The 17,099-nt window shown below is 38.5% G+C and overlaps 1 protein-coding gene across 1 annotated transcript in view; it reads right to left on the minus strand.

Annotated features, from left to right (window-relative positions):
• DGKB (diacylglycerol kinase beta) overlaps nucleotides 1-17,099 on the minus strand; it is a 1,145,939-nt gene that overhangs the window by 469,597 nt on the left and 659,243 nt on the right. The window lies entirely within an intron of this gene.

Genomic DNA, 17,099 nt, shown 5'->3' on the forward strand with positions numbered 1-17,099 from the left:
TCTGCAATTTACTAAACAGTTTAATGTGGCTGAGCCAATAAAAGAGAAACACTAATTTTAAGAAAATGGTTAGAACTGAATTTGCACTGAAATTTTGTAGATAAATTGCTGTGAAGTAAATTTATCAAGTATTTGAGATCACTAATTTTTGGTGCTTGGCAATTTACTCCAATACTATAAATCTTTTTAAAATAGCCTATTTCAGAAACAAATATCTAATGAAATGAATCTTCCAATAAAAATATGAAGTTGACTATCCAGAAAAAACATATTATTCAATATAGCATTAATATCATTATAAATTTCTCCTTGTCATAAAATGTGGAAAAACACATTTCAAAACAATGTCATTTTATAATAAGAATTGTAGACGTTACTTGATTAATGTTTCTAACTTCCAAAATTTATAATCCAAATTCCTCATTTAAGAAAATACACAAATTATTACTGGCTTAAGAACATAATTATCTTTAGACCAATAGAATTAGCCAAAACAAATTTAAAGTTAAGTAATAAATGGGTTGTAGCTTAAAAATTATATAATGTTTATAATAAAAAGGTAAATGAAGTGGACAAAGCAAGGAAATGAGATTTTAAAACAAAACAGATTTGGTTTAAATCTGTTTACATTTAAACAGCCTCAAATCTGTTGAGTCTAATTTAACTGATTTCAGGACCAGACCAAAAACTCTATGTTGTTAACCAGTCTGTGATCATAACTAAATGTATGCATGTGTGCTAAGTTGCTTCAGTCATGTTCTTTGCAGCTGTATGAACTGCAGCCTGCCGGGCTCCTCTGTCCATGGGATTCTCCAGGCAAGGGTTGCCATGCCCTCCTCTAGGCGACCCAGGGATTGAACCCATGCCCCTTAGGTCTCCTACACGGGCACGTGGGTTCTTTACTACCAGTGCCACCTGGGAAGACCAGCTAAATGTATAAGATTAAGATACTTCCTTTGTATTTTCAGTAAAGGCATAGGGAAACATGTAAGACAAGGCTAATGACTATAAGAATTCTGATTGCTAACTATTCCACTAACTTGATATTTATGGTTATGAGAATTTAGTAGTCACATTTTTCCTATACTGGAGAAGTAAGAGGCTCTTAGTGACTGACTAGGCTTGAAGGCTATTAAATCTTAGCCATGCAAATATCTATTTGATAGGATACCTGGGTGGTAATATATATGATGCACTAAAAGTCTCCTAGTCTTTCTCAGATTTCTTCCAGACTCAGAGTAATTCTAAAGGAATCACAGACCCACTTCCAATTTCAGAAGTACAAATATGAATAAGGTTTTAAATTTCATGTTGGCTTTCACTTTTTACACAGCATGTGATACTAACTTGTTTCTGGATATGTTCTTCAAAAACTGGAGGACCTTTCCAGAAGCCTTTGAAATTCTTATTGCCTTGCTTGTTTCTGCTCACAGTGCTGACTTCCGTGTTGAAGAGTGTCCAAATTGGAACTTACTGGGATGATTAACAGCTGCTACAAAATCAATACTCTATGTAGGGAAAACAGAATTGGACTAAGATGATCTTACATAAGCACTAGTCTGTGACTGAATATCTACCAATGTCAACAAGCCAGATACAATTTATGTTAGTGGAAGCGTTTCCATGGATATAATCCATGGTCTTTTCAGAATCACCCTTAGAAACCTAGAAGGTGGGGGAGATAACTCATAGGTTTTAATTATGCATACGTATGCATTTTCTCAGTTGCAAAGATGATCACTGATATACTTAGTAAGAAATCGGTTTTCTTAAATCTTCCATTATTTTAACATTTATTATGGTTGAAACACTCAGTCATTCTATTGCTACTGCAGTAAAAGTGAAAGTTGCTCAGTAGTGTTCAACTCTTTGTGACCCCATGGACTATACACTCCATGGAATAATCCAGGCCAGAATACTGGAGTGGGTAGACTTTCCCTTCTCCAGGGGATCTTCCCAACCCAGGGATCGAACCCACATACTACGGGTAATACAGATGGTATTACAAAAAGCTAATACAGATGTTTGTGTATTTGTTTTATTATACACTGATCCTCCAATTAACAGTAAGGTAATAGCTGGCATACATCCTAAAAATCCTATCTATTTTGGAAAGCTAAGTATTCTTTATAGTTATGTATTGTTTTCTTTATACTTAATATCAATGTTCAGTTCAGTCGCTCAGTTGTGTCTGACTCTTTGTGACTCCATGGATGGACTGCAGCACGCCAGGCTTCCCTGTACATCACCAACTCCCGGAGCTTGCTCAAACTCATGTCCATGGAGTTGGTGATGTCATCCAACCATCTCATCCTCTGTTGTGCCCTTCTCCTCCTGCCTTCAACCCTTCCTGCATCAAGGTCTTTTCAATGAGTTAGTTCTTCACATCAGGTGGCCAAAGTATTAAAGTTTCAGCTTCATCATCAGTCCTTCCAATTCAGGTCTGACTTCATTTAAGATTGACTGGTGGAATCTCCTTGCAGTCCAAGGGACTCTCAAGAGGCTTCTCCAACACCACAGTTCAAAGGCACTCAGCTTTCTTCACAGACCAACTCTCACATCCATACATAACTACTGGAAAAACCATAACTTTGACTAGATGGACCTTTGTTGGTAAAGTAATGTCTTTGCTTTTTCATATGCTGTCTAGGTTGGTTATAACCTTTCTTCCAAGGAGTAAGCATATTTTAATTCCATGGCTGCAATCACCATCTTACAGCAATTTTGAAGCTCCCAAAATAAAGTCTCTCATGTTTCCATTGTTTCCCCATCTATTTTCCATGAAGTGATGGGACCAGATGCCATGATCTTAGTTTTATGAATGTTGAATTTTAAGCCAACTTTTTCACTCTTCTTTTTCACTTTTATCAAGAGGCTCTTCAGCTCTTCTTTGCTTTCTGTCATAAGGCTGGTGCATCATCTGCATATGTGAGGTTATTGATATTTCTCCCAGCAATCATGATTCCAGCTTGTGCTTCACCCAGCCTGGCATTTTGCATGATGTACTCTGCATATAAGTTAAATAAGCAGGGTGAATAACACATAGCCTTGATATACTCCTTTCCTGACTTGGAACCAGTCTGTTGTTCCATGTCCAGTTCTAAGTGTTGCTTCTTGACCTGCATACAGATTTCTCAGTTAATAGCATAACCTTAAAATAATAAGATAAAGACTTCACTGATGGCTCAGCTGTAGAGAATCCACCTGCAATGCAGGATACCTGGTTTCGATCTCTGGGTAGGGAAGATCACCTGAAGAAGGGAATGGCAGCCCACTCCAGTATCCTGCCCGGAAATTCCATGGACAGTGGAGCCTGGCGGGCTACAGTCCATAGGGTCACAAGAGTCAGACATGATTCGGCGAGTAAACCACCAATAAGATAAATATGCTGACAGTTTAAAGGGACAAAAATTAATTCCCTGAAACATTACTTATTGGTATATCTTCTAGCCACATTAAAGGAAAGATGCATGTATGTAATGATTTATGTTCAGCATGGTGGAATTCACACTTTTTTCTGGCTCAGTGTTCATCTTTGTACCCACTATGATGCTTATCAGGAACTACAACAGGCACTGAATAAATATTTGTAGAATAAACTAATAAATGAACTCCCTTGTGACTAAAATACTAATCAGAACTAGGGTACTAAATGACCATGATGAGTCAATATTTTAGATTTTATGTGTTAATGCAAGTACAATCAGAAGCTATGAAATATTTATTCTATATGCCATTTATAAATTCTAGTAAATGGCCCATAAAAATATTCTGCTGTTCTTTTAAACTGGACCCTGCATTAGGAGTACCTTTGTTATTAACATGCTTCCTTCTCTGATCTTATACATGAATACTCTCCTTGTTGCAATATGGCATGTTTTGTTTAGGTGGATGATTACAAATAGGGCAGGGAAAACTTCATAGTTACAGGGACTTATAATGATCTTTTGGGTCTTCCCTTGTGGCTCAGCTGGTAAAGAATGCACCTGGAATGCGGGAGACCTGGGTTGGGAAGATCCCTTGGAGAAGGCAAAGGCTACCTTGTCCTATATTTTGGTGTGAAGAATTCCATGGACTATATAGCCCATGGGGTCACAAAGAGTCAGACACGACTGAGTGACTTTCACTTTCAATGAACTTTTTGTGTATTTGAGGCAGCTATTACTAATTTGAACTATACCCTTTGCATTTTAAATATATAATCTCTCTTGCTTCCTGTACTGGTAAGAAAAGTAAATCAACAGAGAACTTTCACAGAGTATGGGTTCTACAGTTTCCAGATGTACATGCTTCCCATGAGTATTTTATCCAGAAATTGACTCACCAGCGCAAAGCCACAAAAACAAAAACATGAGAAGGCAGGGTCCATGTCATTATGGACGAGGAAAGCCACAGCTATCGATAAAACCAGAAAGCTGAAAAATAAAATTAATGAGCCAGGAGTCTAAGGCTAATAATAAGTACCTTGAAACACTTGGGATGCATAAGGCAAAGTCCCCAAAGGGAAGATAGCCAAGAGAAAGTGGAGTTGTAAGAAGCAAATGGAGAGAACACTAATTGGAAAAGATACATGCACCCCCAAGTTCATTCATGCACTATTTACAACAGTCAAGCTTTGAAACAAGCTAAGTTGAACTGATGGATGAACAGATAAATGAGGCATATTGCACAATGGAATATTAGCCATAAAAAGAAAGAAATCTTGCCATTTGTGACAACATGGATGAACCCTGAGAACTCTATGCTAAGTGAAATAAGTTAGAGAAAGTGAAATACTGTAAGAGTCTCACTTGTATGAGGAATCTAACAAAATACATAAATAAACAAAATCAAGCTAATAAATACAGAACATGACTAATGGATGCCAGGAGAGGGGATGCAAATGGGTGAAGGGGGTCAAAAGGTATAAACTGCCAACTGTAAAGCAACTGTGACTGGAATGTAGTATACATCATAGAAACTACACTCAGTAACAATGAATTGCATATTTCCAAGGTGCTATATAAGAAAGTAGGTCTCAAAAGTTTTCAACATGAGGAAAGAAGAAAAAAAAAAAAACTTGTAATTGTGTATGGTTCAGTTCAGTTCAGTCGCTCAATAGTGACCGATCTTTGCTACTGCATGAACCACAGCACGCCACGCCTCCCTGTCCATCACCAACTCCCGGAATTCACTCAAATTCACGTCCATTGAGTCCATGATGCCATCCACCATCTCATCCTTTTCATCATTCCCTTCTGCTCCTGCCCTCATTCTTTCCCAGCATCGGGGTCTTAAAATGAGTCAACTCTTCACATGAGGTGGCCAAAGTATTGGAGTTTCAGCTTCAGCATCAGTCCTTCCAATGAACACCCAGGACTGATCTCCTTTAGGATGGACTGGTTGGACCTCCTTGCAGTCCAAGGGACTCTCAAGAGTCTTCTCCAACACCACAGTTCAAAAGCATCAATTCTTCGGCACTCAGCTTTCTTCACAGTCCAACTCTCATGTTCATACATGACCACTGGAAAAACAATAGCCTTGACTAGATGGACCTTTGTTGGCAAAGTAATGTCTCTGCTTTTGAATATGCTGTCTAGGTTGGTCATAACTTTCCTTCCAAGGAGTAAGTGTCTTTTCTTTTTTTTTTTTAATTTTATTTTATTTTTAAACTTTACATAATTGTATTAGTTTTGCCAAATATCAAAATGAATCCACCACAGGTATACATGTGTTCCCCATCCTGAACCCTCCTCCCTCCTCCCTCCCCATACCCTCCCTCTGGGTCGTCCCAGTGCACCAGCCCCAAGCATCCAGTATCGTGCATCGAACCTGGACTGGCAACTCATTTCATACATGATATTTTACATGTTTCAATGCCATTCTCCCAAATCTTCCCACCCTCTCCCTCTCCCACAGAGTCCATAAGACTGTTCTATACATCAGTGTCTCTTTTGCTGTCTCGTACACAGGGTTCTTGTTACCATCTTTCTAAATTCCATATATATGCATTAGTATACTGTATTGGTGTTTTTCTTTCTGGCTTACTTCACTCTGTATAATAGGCTCCAGTTTCATCCACCTCATTAGAACTGATTCAAATGTATTCTTTTTAATGGCTGAGTAATACTCCATTGTGTATATGTACCACCGCTTTCTTATCCATTCATCTGCTGATGGACATCTAGGTTGCTTCCATGTCCTGGCTATTATAAACAGTGCTGCGATGAACATTGGGGTACACGTGTCTCTTTCCCTTCTGGTTTCCTCAGTGTGTATGCCCAGCAGTGGGATTGCTGGATCATAAGGCAGTTCTATTTCCAGTTTTTTAAGGAATCTCCACACTGTTCTCCATAGTGGCTGTACTAGTTTGCATTCCCACCAACAGTGTAAGAGGGTTCCCTTTTCTCCACACCCTCTCCAGCATTTATTGCTTGTAGACTTTTGGATCGCAGCCATTCTGACTGGTGTGAAATGGTACCTCATAGTGGTTTTGATTTGCATTTCTCTGATAATGAGTGATGTTGAGCATCTTTTCATGTGTTTGTTAGCCATCTGTATGTCTTCTTTGGTGAAATGTCTATTTAGTTCTTTGGCCCATTTTTTGATTGGGTCCTTTATTTTTCTGGAGTTGAGCTGTAGGAGTTGCTTGTATATTCTCGAGATTAGTTGTTTGTCAGTTGCTTCATTTGCTATTATCTTCTCCCATTCTGAAGGCTGTCTTTTCACCTTGCTAATAGTTTCCTTTGATGTGCAGAAGCTTTTAAGGTTAATTAGGCCCCATTTGTTTATTTTTGCTTTTATTTCCAATATTCTGGGAGGTGGGTCATAGAGGATCCTGCTGTGATGTATGTCAGAGAGTGTTTTGCCTATGTTTTCCTCTAGGAGTTTTATAGTTTCTGGTCTTACGTTTAGATCTTTAATCCATTTTGAGTTTATTTTTGTGTATGGTGTTAGAAAGTGTTCTAGTTTCATTCTTTTACAAGTGGTTGACCAGATTTCCCAGCACCACTTGTTAAAGAGATTGTCTTTAATCCATTGTAAGTGTCTTTTAATTTCATGGCTGCAATCACCATCCGCAGTGATTTTGGAGCCCAGAAAAATAAAGTCAGCCACTGTTTCCACTGTTTCCCCATCTATTTGCCATGAAGTGATGGGACCAGATGCCATGATCTTCGTTTTCTAAATGTTGAGCTTTAAGCCAATTTTTTCACTATCCACTTTCACTTTCATCAAGAGGCTTTTTAGTTCCTCTTCACTTTCTGCCATAAGGCTAGTGTCATCTGCATATCTGAGGTTATTGATATTTCTCCCGGCAATCTTGATTCCAGCTTGTGCTTCTTCCAGTCCAGCGTTTCTCATGATGTACTCTGCATATAAGTTAAATAAGCAGGGTGACAATATACAGCCTTGATGTACTCCTTTTCCTATTTGGAACCAGTCTGTTGTTCCATGTCCAGTTCTAACTGTTGCTTCCTGACCTGCATACCGGTTTCTGAAGAGGAAGGTCAGGTGGTCTGATTATCATGGTCATGAAGATCTTTTTTGTATAGTTCTGTGTATTCTTGCCACCTCTTCTTAATATTTTCTGCTTCTGTTAGGTCCATACCATTTCTGTCCTTTATCAAGCCCATCTTTCCATGAAATATTCCCTTGGTATCTCCAATTTTGTTGAAGAGATCTCTAGTCTTGACCATTCTGTTGTTTTCCTCTATTTCTTTGCACTGATGGCTGAGGCAGGCTTTCTTAGCTCTTCTTGCTATTCTTTGGAACTCTGCATTCAGATGCTTATATCTTTCCTTTTCTCCTTTGCATTTGGCTTCTCTTCTTTTCACAGCGATTTGTAAGGCCTCTCCATACAGCCATTTTTCTTTTTTGCATTTCTTTTCCATGGGGATGGTCTTGGTCCCTGTCTCTTGTACTTTTATATTCATATTAATAGTTAATTTTATAAAGGAAGAATTTAGGGTCATTTTCCTATATATTTACCCAGTATTTGGCAACTGAAATTGATTTACTAGTTTCATTTTTAGCTGATGCATATTGACTATATATGACATTGTGTCATCTCCAAATAACATTACACTTGCCTCTTGTCAACATTTACACATTTAAATTTTTATTATTAAATTAGTTTATTTTCCTAGAAATGCTAACTACAGTGGTGACAAATATAATCCCTGCATTCTTTTTGATTTGATTTGGGATGCCTCTAGTATGCCACTATTAATATGATATTACATGTTAATTTGTAGAAAATGGTTTACACATTTTCAGTAGTTTTCAATTATAAAACCCACAAACCTGCTTTTTATTTAAATAATTATTCTAATAACACACGCCTTTGTTGAAATAAACCCTACTCTGTCAAAAGGTTGTATTCTTTAATTTCAATACTTGAATTTACTTGCTAATTTTGTTGTTTGCAACTCTTGTATTTATATACATGTTCTTTTGGGGGTTTTGTTAGTGAGGTTTTTATATTGAGGTTTGCTAGCTATACAAAATGAAGGGGAAAACATTCTGTCTTTCTACTCGGGAACAATTTTTAAAATATAAGAATTATCTGTGCTATGAAAGACTGTTTAAATGACACCAGTTTTAATAGCTCTTTTACTATGTTTTTCCTTCTTCCTCTTTGGTTGTATGCTTAGAGAAATGGTTCTTAAAGTGTGACCATGGACAAGAGATACTGGGATCACCTGGGAGATGTTAAAATCATCAATTCTTGGACTCCATTTCAGACCTACTGAAAGCCTGGGCTTGAGGGGTCACAATCTGCATTTTTTAAAAGTCCTGCAGGTGATTTTGATACATACTTAAGTTTGAGAACTACTGCCTTAGACTTCCTACCCTTTCAGCAGGGGTTCCCAACTTCCTGAATCTAATCGGTAACCATCTAAGGTGGAGCTGACATAATAACAACAGAAATAAAGTACACAATAAATGTGATGTGCGTCAATCACTCGGAAACTGCCACCCCCACCCACCCCCGAAAAAGTGTCTTCCACGAAACTGGTCCCTGGTGCCAAAGAAATGTTGGGCACTGCTGCCATTCAGCGTATTTCACTTTTTCCATTTAGATGGGCAATACTCAATTTCATCCACATCGTAAAGTTTACTGGCACAGATGCACATGATTTACTCTTATAACCACTGAAATATTTTCCATAACTGTGGCTGTATTTTCAGATTATTATGCTCTGTGTTTATTTCCTTTTGTTTTAAAAAAAAAATCCTTGGCGAGAGAAGTGGGCAAGATAGTTCAGGGGCCGTTTTCAGCAGTCACCCTCCCGCCATCCCCTGCTCAAGGAATATGGCTTTCCACAATCACTAATGAATAGATAGTACCTTCGCCGAGTCAGGGAGTCCAGCGGAGAAGTTCCAGCACAGCAAAATATCCAAGAACAGATCCACTGAAGAGGGTGAGAACATCTTTCCTTTACTGGCATGGCCCCTCCCCCAGCGTGGCCCAGCTTAGTTGCAAAAAAAGGCTCCATTCAGTCCCAGATTTCCCTTAGTATCGGGATGGAGTGTTCAGCTTCCTGTGCCTCGCAGGATGCTGCCGCAGAGGCCACTTCTTTCTTGTCTCACTTGGAGCACAGAGGGTCTCAACACCAGTTTGGTGGGGAGTGGGTGGGAGAGGCTGGGAGCAGGTAGGAGAGAGAAGGCCCCACAGTCACTAGGGCAATTGGACCTCAATGAGGGGCGATGAAGCCTACAGATCAACGCAGAGATTCCTCCAGGAGCATGGCCCATGAGCTGCTTCTGGAAGCCTACAAGGATGATTTCAACAGGCAACTGACCCATCTGGTGCCCGCACAGGTGTGTGGGCGTCCTCCCTCCCCATCTCCTGGCTGGCGCTCCGTGCAGGTGCCCTGTGCGTGCAGCGTGCGTGAGTGCGTCACAAGTGGGACAGCAAGCCGAGAGCAGGTGAGCACCTCCAGATGGCAGGCTAACTTCACGTGACTAGAGGAAGGTTCTAAATATGAGCATGTGGGGACTCTGCCCTAAGGAAAACGCAGGTGGCGCTCAGCACCCAGCCAGACTTTGGGGAATGAGAGAAAGCAGTCCTAAAACTGCCTCTCCCCTACCTTCTCCAAGAGGGAAGGAGAGGTGGGGGGGGGGGGGGGGGAGTTCATGCATCTATAGAAAAGAGCCTAGAGAGCCTCGGGATCTCTAGTTGGGCTGACAAGGTGTTTCTCTCTCCAGCCTGGTTAATTGAGACTGGAGAAATTGACTGCTTTTTATATATTTATTATTTATTTTGCTGTCCTGGGTATTAGTTGCCACATGCAGAATCTTTAACTTGTGGCATGAGAATTCTTAGCTGCAGTAGGTGTGATCTAGCTCCCTGATCAGAGATCAAACCCGTGACCACTGCACTGGGAGCTTGGAGTCTTTAGTCAATTGACCACCAGGGAAGTTCCAAGACTATGGCTCTTGAGGCTGGCCTGTAACCTGGCTGCAGTCCCTCTTAGCTATGGTAACAGGGTCCTATTTGCTTAGGGATCCAGAAGGAGACACGCTCATCCTTACACCAGAGGAGGCCCACTTACATCTTTCCTATTGTCCTCTGAAGATACTGAAGCTGCCTGTAACTCAGTATAATTCCAGCCCCTCTCAACTATTTCTGTCTGCAAGTGTTTCCACATTCTGAGGTTTATACTTACCAAGAGTCATTTGTGTGGTTTCCAACACTGTTTATGCCAATTTTAGTCTTTATTATAATTATATAATTTAATTACCTATTACAGCAATGGAAAATATAATTAAAAAAAGAGCCTTTGTTTTATATATGAAAACAAAGATGATTTGGGAAGATTGGATATAAATGCAGTTGTGAAACTGCCATAGAATTATATGTTCTTTGCCATAGAATTATATGTAAGAGAGAGCATTATAAAAGATTTTTGAAACTATTGTAAAAATCTAAAAGGATTTTATACTCAGATTGCTTCACAAGTATCTTTTGGGTCTTTGTTCCACTTAAAAGAATCTAAAAATGGAAATAACAGATGGTTTATTATGGAGTGTGATTTATACAAGCAAACTTTGTAGAACCCCATTGATGACCGACATTCAAAGAAATGACAGTAGCTGGGCCTTTAAGAAAAAATTGGTCAATTCAATTATTTTTAAAGATTTTAGGTTAAAATGAAATATCCAAAGCTATATGGATCATTTTTATGACACTTGTTTTACCTTTCTATTAATGTCTAACTTCACCTCTAGTAGAAGACCTTCTGCTATACATAACTTGGACTACTTCATTTCCTGACTGTATTCACTGAATCATTCAATGGCCTCTCTTAAAAAAGAAAGACCACATCTTGGCTTTGAAGCATCTTTAAGACACAGGAGCAGCCATTTCTGCTATTGTCTTTTTTGTTATTCATTCCCAGCTTCTCTCTTTATGTTCCAGGCACACTGACCTTGTAGGTCAGAACACACCAGGCCATTTCTCTCCTCAGGCTCTTCACATACAGTTATACCTGCTTGGTATGCACTTTCCATCTCTTTGGTGTCCACCTGACTTACATGTATTCCTTAGATCCTCTCTTAAATGCATCTTGTTTATACTGACCTTCTTTGACTATGAGAACTAAATTTGTCCCTTCTTCTAGCTCTTGGCAACTTTTGTTGTCTTTCACAGTATATATCGCAATTTTTCCCCAAAAGTTGTATTTGTGCATTTTTTTAATACTTCTACTATTAAGCTCCAGATTTTAATAATGAGGTGATCTGTCTCTTTTATTCATTTCTACAATTCCAGGGCCTGACTGGAAAAAAAATAAAAGATACTTTTTTTTATAAGCAAATGAATGAAGAATCAACAATGAGGGGGAAACTAATGGCATATATGAATTTGATGTTATCCAGTGGATGAAAAATTTTCTAATTGTAAGTTCTGAGATTATCTATAGTCATTAAAGTTCAAAATCAGACTAAAAGGTAGCAACTATCAGTTTTTCTTATTAATTTCCATCATCTATATTTCTGATACCCAGATGGTAAGTCTCTCATGACAATTCTGTCTCACCGCACGATATTGTAAGTTTAGTGATTACATAGACTTCTTCTATCCTTTTCACTGCCAATCCTCAAACAGTATCTAGCACAAGAAGATAATTAATAAAGAAGCTTTTATTTAAGGATCACCACTATAGATGAATACCTATTTTCAGAGTTAACTGTGACTTCAGAATTATTTCCACTGTTCTGGCTAAAAGTGAAAGGCATTACAAAGAAAAAATTAGGAGAAAGTGGCTAGTTATTTACCAATTTCCCCTTTTCATGTTGGGCAAACAGAATTCCTTTCCGAACAGTTGTGTGCATGCTAAGTTGCTTCACTCACGTCCAACTCTGTGCGAACCAATGGACTATAGCCCACCAGGCTCCTCTTTCCATGGGATTCTCCAGGCAAGAATTCTGGAGTGGGTTCCTGTGCCCTCCTCCAGGGGATCTTTTCAATCCAGGGATCAAACATGCATTTCTTACATCTAACCTGCGTAGGCAGGTGAGTTCTTTACCACTAGTGCCACCTGGGAAGCCCGTCCTTACAATTAGGTATAACTGATTAGGATACAGCCAATGGGTTATAAGCTGAACATCTTCCAGCCCTGGTCCATTTAAAAAGAAAAACACTCACAAATGTCAATATTTCACTCTCTTTTATCACCCAATTGTTGTATAGAGAGGACTCTGTATCTAGAGGAGGGTAGAGCCATGATGGCACCCCACTCCAGTACTCTTGCCTGGAGAGTCCCATGGACAGAGGAGCCTGGTAGGCTGCAGTCCACAGGGTCGCTAGGAGTCGGACACGACTAAGTGACTTCACTTTCACTTTTCACTTTCATGCATTGGAGAAGGAAATGGCAACCCACTCCAGTGTTCTTGCCTGGAGAATCCCAGGGACGGGGGAGCCTGGTGGGCCGCCATCTATGGGGTCACTAGGAGTCAGACACGACTGAAGCAACTTAGCATCAGCAGCAGCAACAGCAGCAATAACTTGAGGTACACGATTCAGTTATTTTTGTTGTCTGCTGGATTTACTCACCGGGGCCAAGGATCATAAGTTGATAAATAGAACTCACTGAGTGAAAGCCAGAACTTGAACTCTATAAGGTCTACTGGTCTGACTTGACACTGAGTGTTGATCCTCTGTCTTGCTGGGACAGACGCAAATATTTCAGGCAAGAATGCTTTCCCTCTTTTCACACCTCTCCTTCCCATGTCATATTCTGTGAAAGAGGCTGCAAGTTAAATAGAACAGCACTCTTATAAAGAAAACAATCAAAAGCTGCCTTGTTTAGTTCTGTGCTACCTTAAAATCATAAATGAGTGCCATTGAATATTATTTTATACTTTTATTAGGCCCTAAACCTTGCATTTCAACTTTAGTACTTCAGTATTTCTAGCAATTGCCTATGTAATGCAAAATTTCCCCTCCCTAGGAAGCTAGTATCTGAACACATATCAACTGAGCACCATTATTTTTCCAATGAGATTTCAGGCTACATCCATTCTGTCAAGTTTCTATATGTGTCTCTCTGCTTTTCCATTGAGTTCTTCATCTACTCATTCATTACACTATTTTATTATAATTATGCAATTCATTTGTAGCATGTCTAATTTGGTAAAATAGTTCTTTCTTCTTATTAAGATGTAATGAGCTACTTTGTTACATATATTTTGGAAAAGTTTTTCAAATTTTTCATACAAATCAAGCTCTAATTTTGATTAGCTGTAGGTTAAAGGTATACATTAATGTGCAATATTATATTAAGCTATCTCATCTAAGAATAGAAACTATCTCTATTTATTCACATCTTTTATGTCTTGTAGAGAGTTTTAACATTTCTAGGTTTTTGTATTTTTAACATTTTGTAGGTTTTGTATGCTGCTGCTGCTGCTGCTAAGTCACTTCAGTCGTGTCCGACTCTGTGCGACCCCATAGATGGCAGCCCATTAAGCTCCTCTGTCCCTGGGATTCTCCAGGCAAGAATACTAGAGTGGGTTGCCATTTCCTTCTCCAATGCATGAAATTTAAAAGTGAAAGTGAAGTTACTCAGTCATGTCCGACTCTTAGCGACCCCATGGACTGCAGCCTACCAGGCTCCTCCATCCATGGATTGTCCAAGCAAGAGTACTGGAGTGGGGTGCCATTGCCTTCTCCAGTAGGTTTTGTATATTCTTTATCAATTTCTAGATACTTCCCATTTTTGCTTGCTGTTTTTGTAAATGTGTTGATTATTGCTTATATAATGGAATACTATTGAATAAATTTATTTTATATTTAGTAACTTTGCAACACTCCCTTATTTAGTCTTAATAGATTTTCCAGTTAGGATATTACTTTTTGTCTTTATGGAGGGATTTTTGGTCTTTATCATTCTATATTATTTGCAATTCTCTTTACAATATTTTTAAAACATCAGTTTTGCAGTAGATTTGATTATTTCCAATAATCAAGTTTTATTTCATTAACATACTCTTTTTTGCTCTTGTTATTCTTTGTCCTGTCATTTCTACTACAGCTTTTCCTTATCATTTCTTTAGGTTTCAGCTATTTTCCATTTTCCAACATCTTGAGTTTGGTAATTAATATTTTTTTCTTAATATCGAAGTTTCTCAGCCTCAGCTCTATTGACATGTTGAACTATGTGGTTCTTTCTTGTGCATTTGGGGGGCTGTTCTATGAAATGGGAATATTTAGCAGCATTCCTATCTTCTACCCATTAGCTGGCAAGAGCAATACTCTCTCACCCATGACAAGCAAATGTGTGTCCAAACATTGCCACATGTCTCCTGTGATGGAACAGAAATAATTTCTGTTGAAGACCACTGAAAATTCATCAGAGGCATATAACAAATTGACAACTGTTTACAAAAAAAAAAAATACTGAACCTAAGATAAGAATGCTGGCAATCTGATGTTTCAATCTTGAGCTGCTACCTCACACTTCAGTTCCATCAGTGCTAAGTTCTAGCAGGGTTGGACACACTAAGAAAGCAAGCAACTTTACTATTGGGAGAGCTAGCATGATTTGGAGTGGAAGCTAGAGAAATTCCATTACCCAGAGAGTTATCTAAAATAATAGTCATCTCAGTGGCAAATGTAGCAGCTTGCCTAAGTTTGCAAAACTGATTAAGGCAAGCAGCTAACCTGGCAACTAGCCATATTTTCAAAAGGAGATCTTGGGAATGATACAGCCATAACGGGCCTCAATGCTGCTGCTGCTTAGTTGGTTCAGTCATGCCCGACTCTGTGCAAGCCTATGGCTGTAGCCTGCCATTCCTCCATCCGTGGAATTCTCCAGGCAAGAACACTGGAGTGATTGCCATGCCCTTCTCCAGGGGATCTTCCCAAGCCAGGGATTGAACCCAGGTCTCCTGCATTGAAGGCGGATTCTTTACCATCTAAGCCACCAGGGAAGCCCCATGGGCCTCAATAGGTTGCCACATATTCCTTGCTGTCTGAAACACTATATGCATGGTTGTATATATGTGCAGGACAGATGAAAGAGGGCTGCATATGTGTTCAGGACAGACTAATGCAGGCCCTAGTTATCTACACATCCTTGGTTAAGTGAGAAGCCTTGTACGCGAGCACAAGACATAAAAGGGCCAACAGATATTCAAAGCTGAATTAGATTAATAACTGCCTTAAGTTTGTATGTGTTCCCCAATGAACATACAGATACAGCAGCAAAGGGATGAAAACCTACTGTCTCAAGGGGTTTAAACACAAACTTTGGTCAATCATACTGACATAGGAACAATCCTCAGAAGCCAGTGTTAATATAAAAGCAAAAGGAAAAACAAAAATTCAGAGGCAGCAGTATATTCATACACTAGAAGGGAGAACAGCTCCATATAATTAGTTCTGGGAACTTCCTAAACAAACACAGGAACAACCATAACCCCTGTGGGAGAATGCAAATCCACAGCTGTTAAATATGTTGTAATCTCTAGTTTCCAACCAAATATTCACAAACACGCAGAGGAATGGGCAAGTGTAACACATACTTTGGAAAAAAGCAAACAATGTCTCTGATGGATTCTAGATGTTGGACTTAGCAAACAAAGACTTCAAAACAGTATTATATGTATTTTGATGTATTATATCAAATTATGATGTATTATAAATACATCAAAGAACTAACGTAAACTATGCTTAAATAATAAATGAAAATATAACGATGACTATTCAAATAGAAAATGCCAATTAAATGCCTAAAAATATAAAAAAAATAACCAAATAGAAATCCTTGAGTTAAAAAGTATACTAACCAAAACAAAAAAAATTTAATTACAGGGACTTAAAAGAGTAACATTATTCATAATATCCAAAGACTGGAAACAATCTAAATCTACATCAATTTGTGAAGAGATAGACAATATATTATATGTCCATACAATGGGATACTTACTACTCAGCAATAAGGGGAATACAGTATTTCCTGTAGTTCATATAAGTGAACCTCAAAACATTATGTGAACTGAAAGCAATCAAATGCAAAAGACTATATATTGTATTATTTCTTTCATATGAACTATCCATAAAAGGCAAACCTTAGAGGTAGAAAGATTAGTTGTTGTTTGGAGCTAGGGTAAGGACTCAGAATTGACTACATGTGGGCATGAAGATTCTTGCCTTGGTGATAAAAACATTTTAAAATGAGACAGACTTATTAAAATCATTAAAAGGTTTACTTAGAATGAGTGAATTAGGTCAGTAAAGATGTTAAAATATTGCTATTCACATTCATATCAAATATAAACAGGATTTTTATGGATCAAATGCATTACATTTTTCTTGAAAAAAATAATTATTATCATACTATAGCAACAATTGTATACTTAGCCTTCATTATGCATCATTATATGAGGCTCTTTACATGTATAATCCCATTATTTATTACTATGAGGGAGAAAATAGTAACCATCATGACACAGGTAAATTGATGGAAACTAGGAAGAGAAAAAAACTGTTAAAGAACTCTTACCAAGGTAGCTTGACTCCTAAGTTCATGGACTCAACCAATACTTTCGATAGTTTGCTATTTGTGTTTGTGTGTGTGTGAGTGTGTGTGTGTACATGCACATCCATAAGA

Source organism: Bubalus kerabau, chromosome 8 (genome assembly GCF_029407905.1).
Source record: "Bubalus kerabau isolate K-KA32 ecotype Philippines breed swamp buffalo chromosome 8, PCC_UOA_SB_1v2, whole genome shotgun sequence".
Classification (NCBI taxonomy): Eukaryota; Metazoa; Chordata; class Mammalia; order Artiodactyla; family Bovidae; genus Bubalus; species Bubalus kerabau.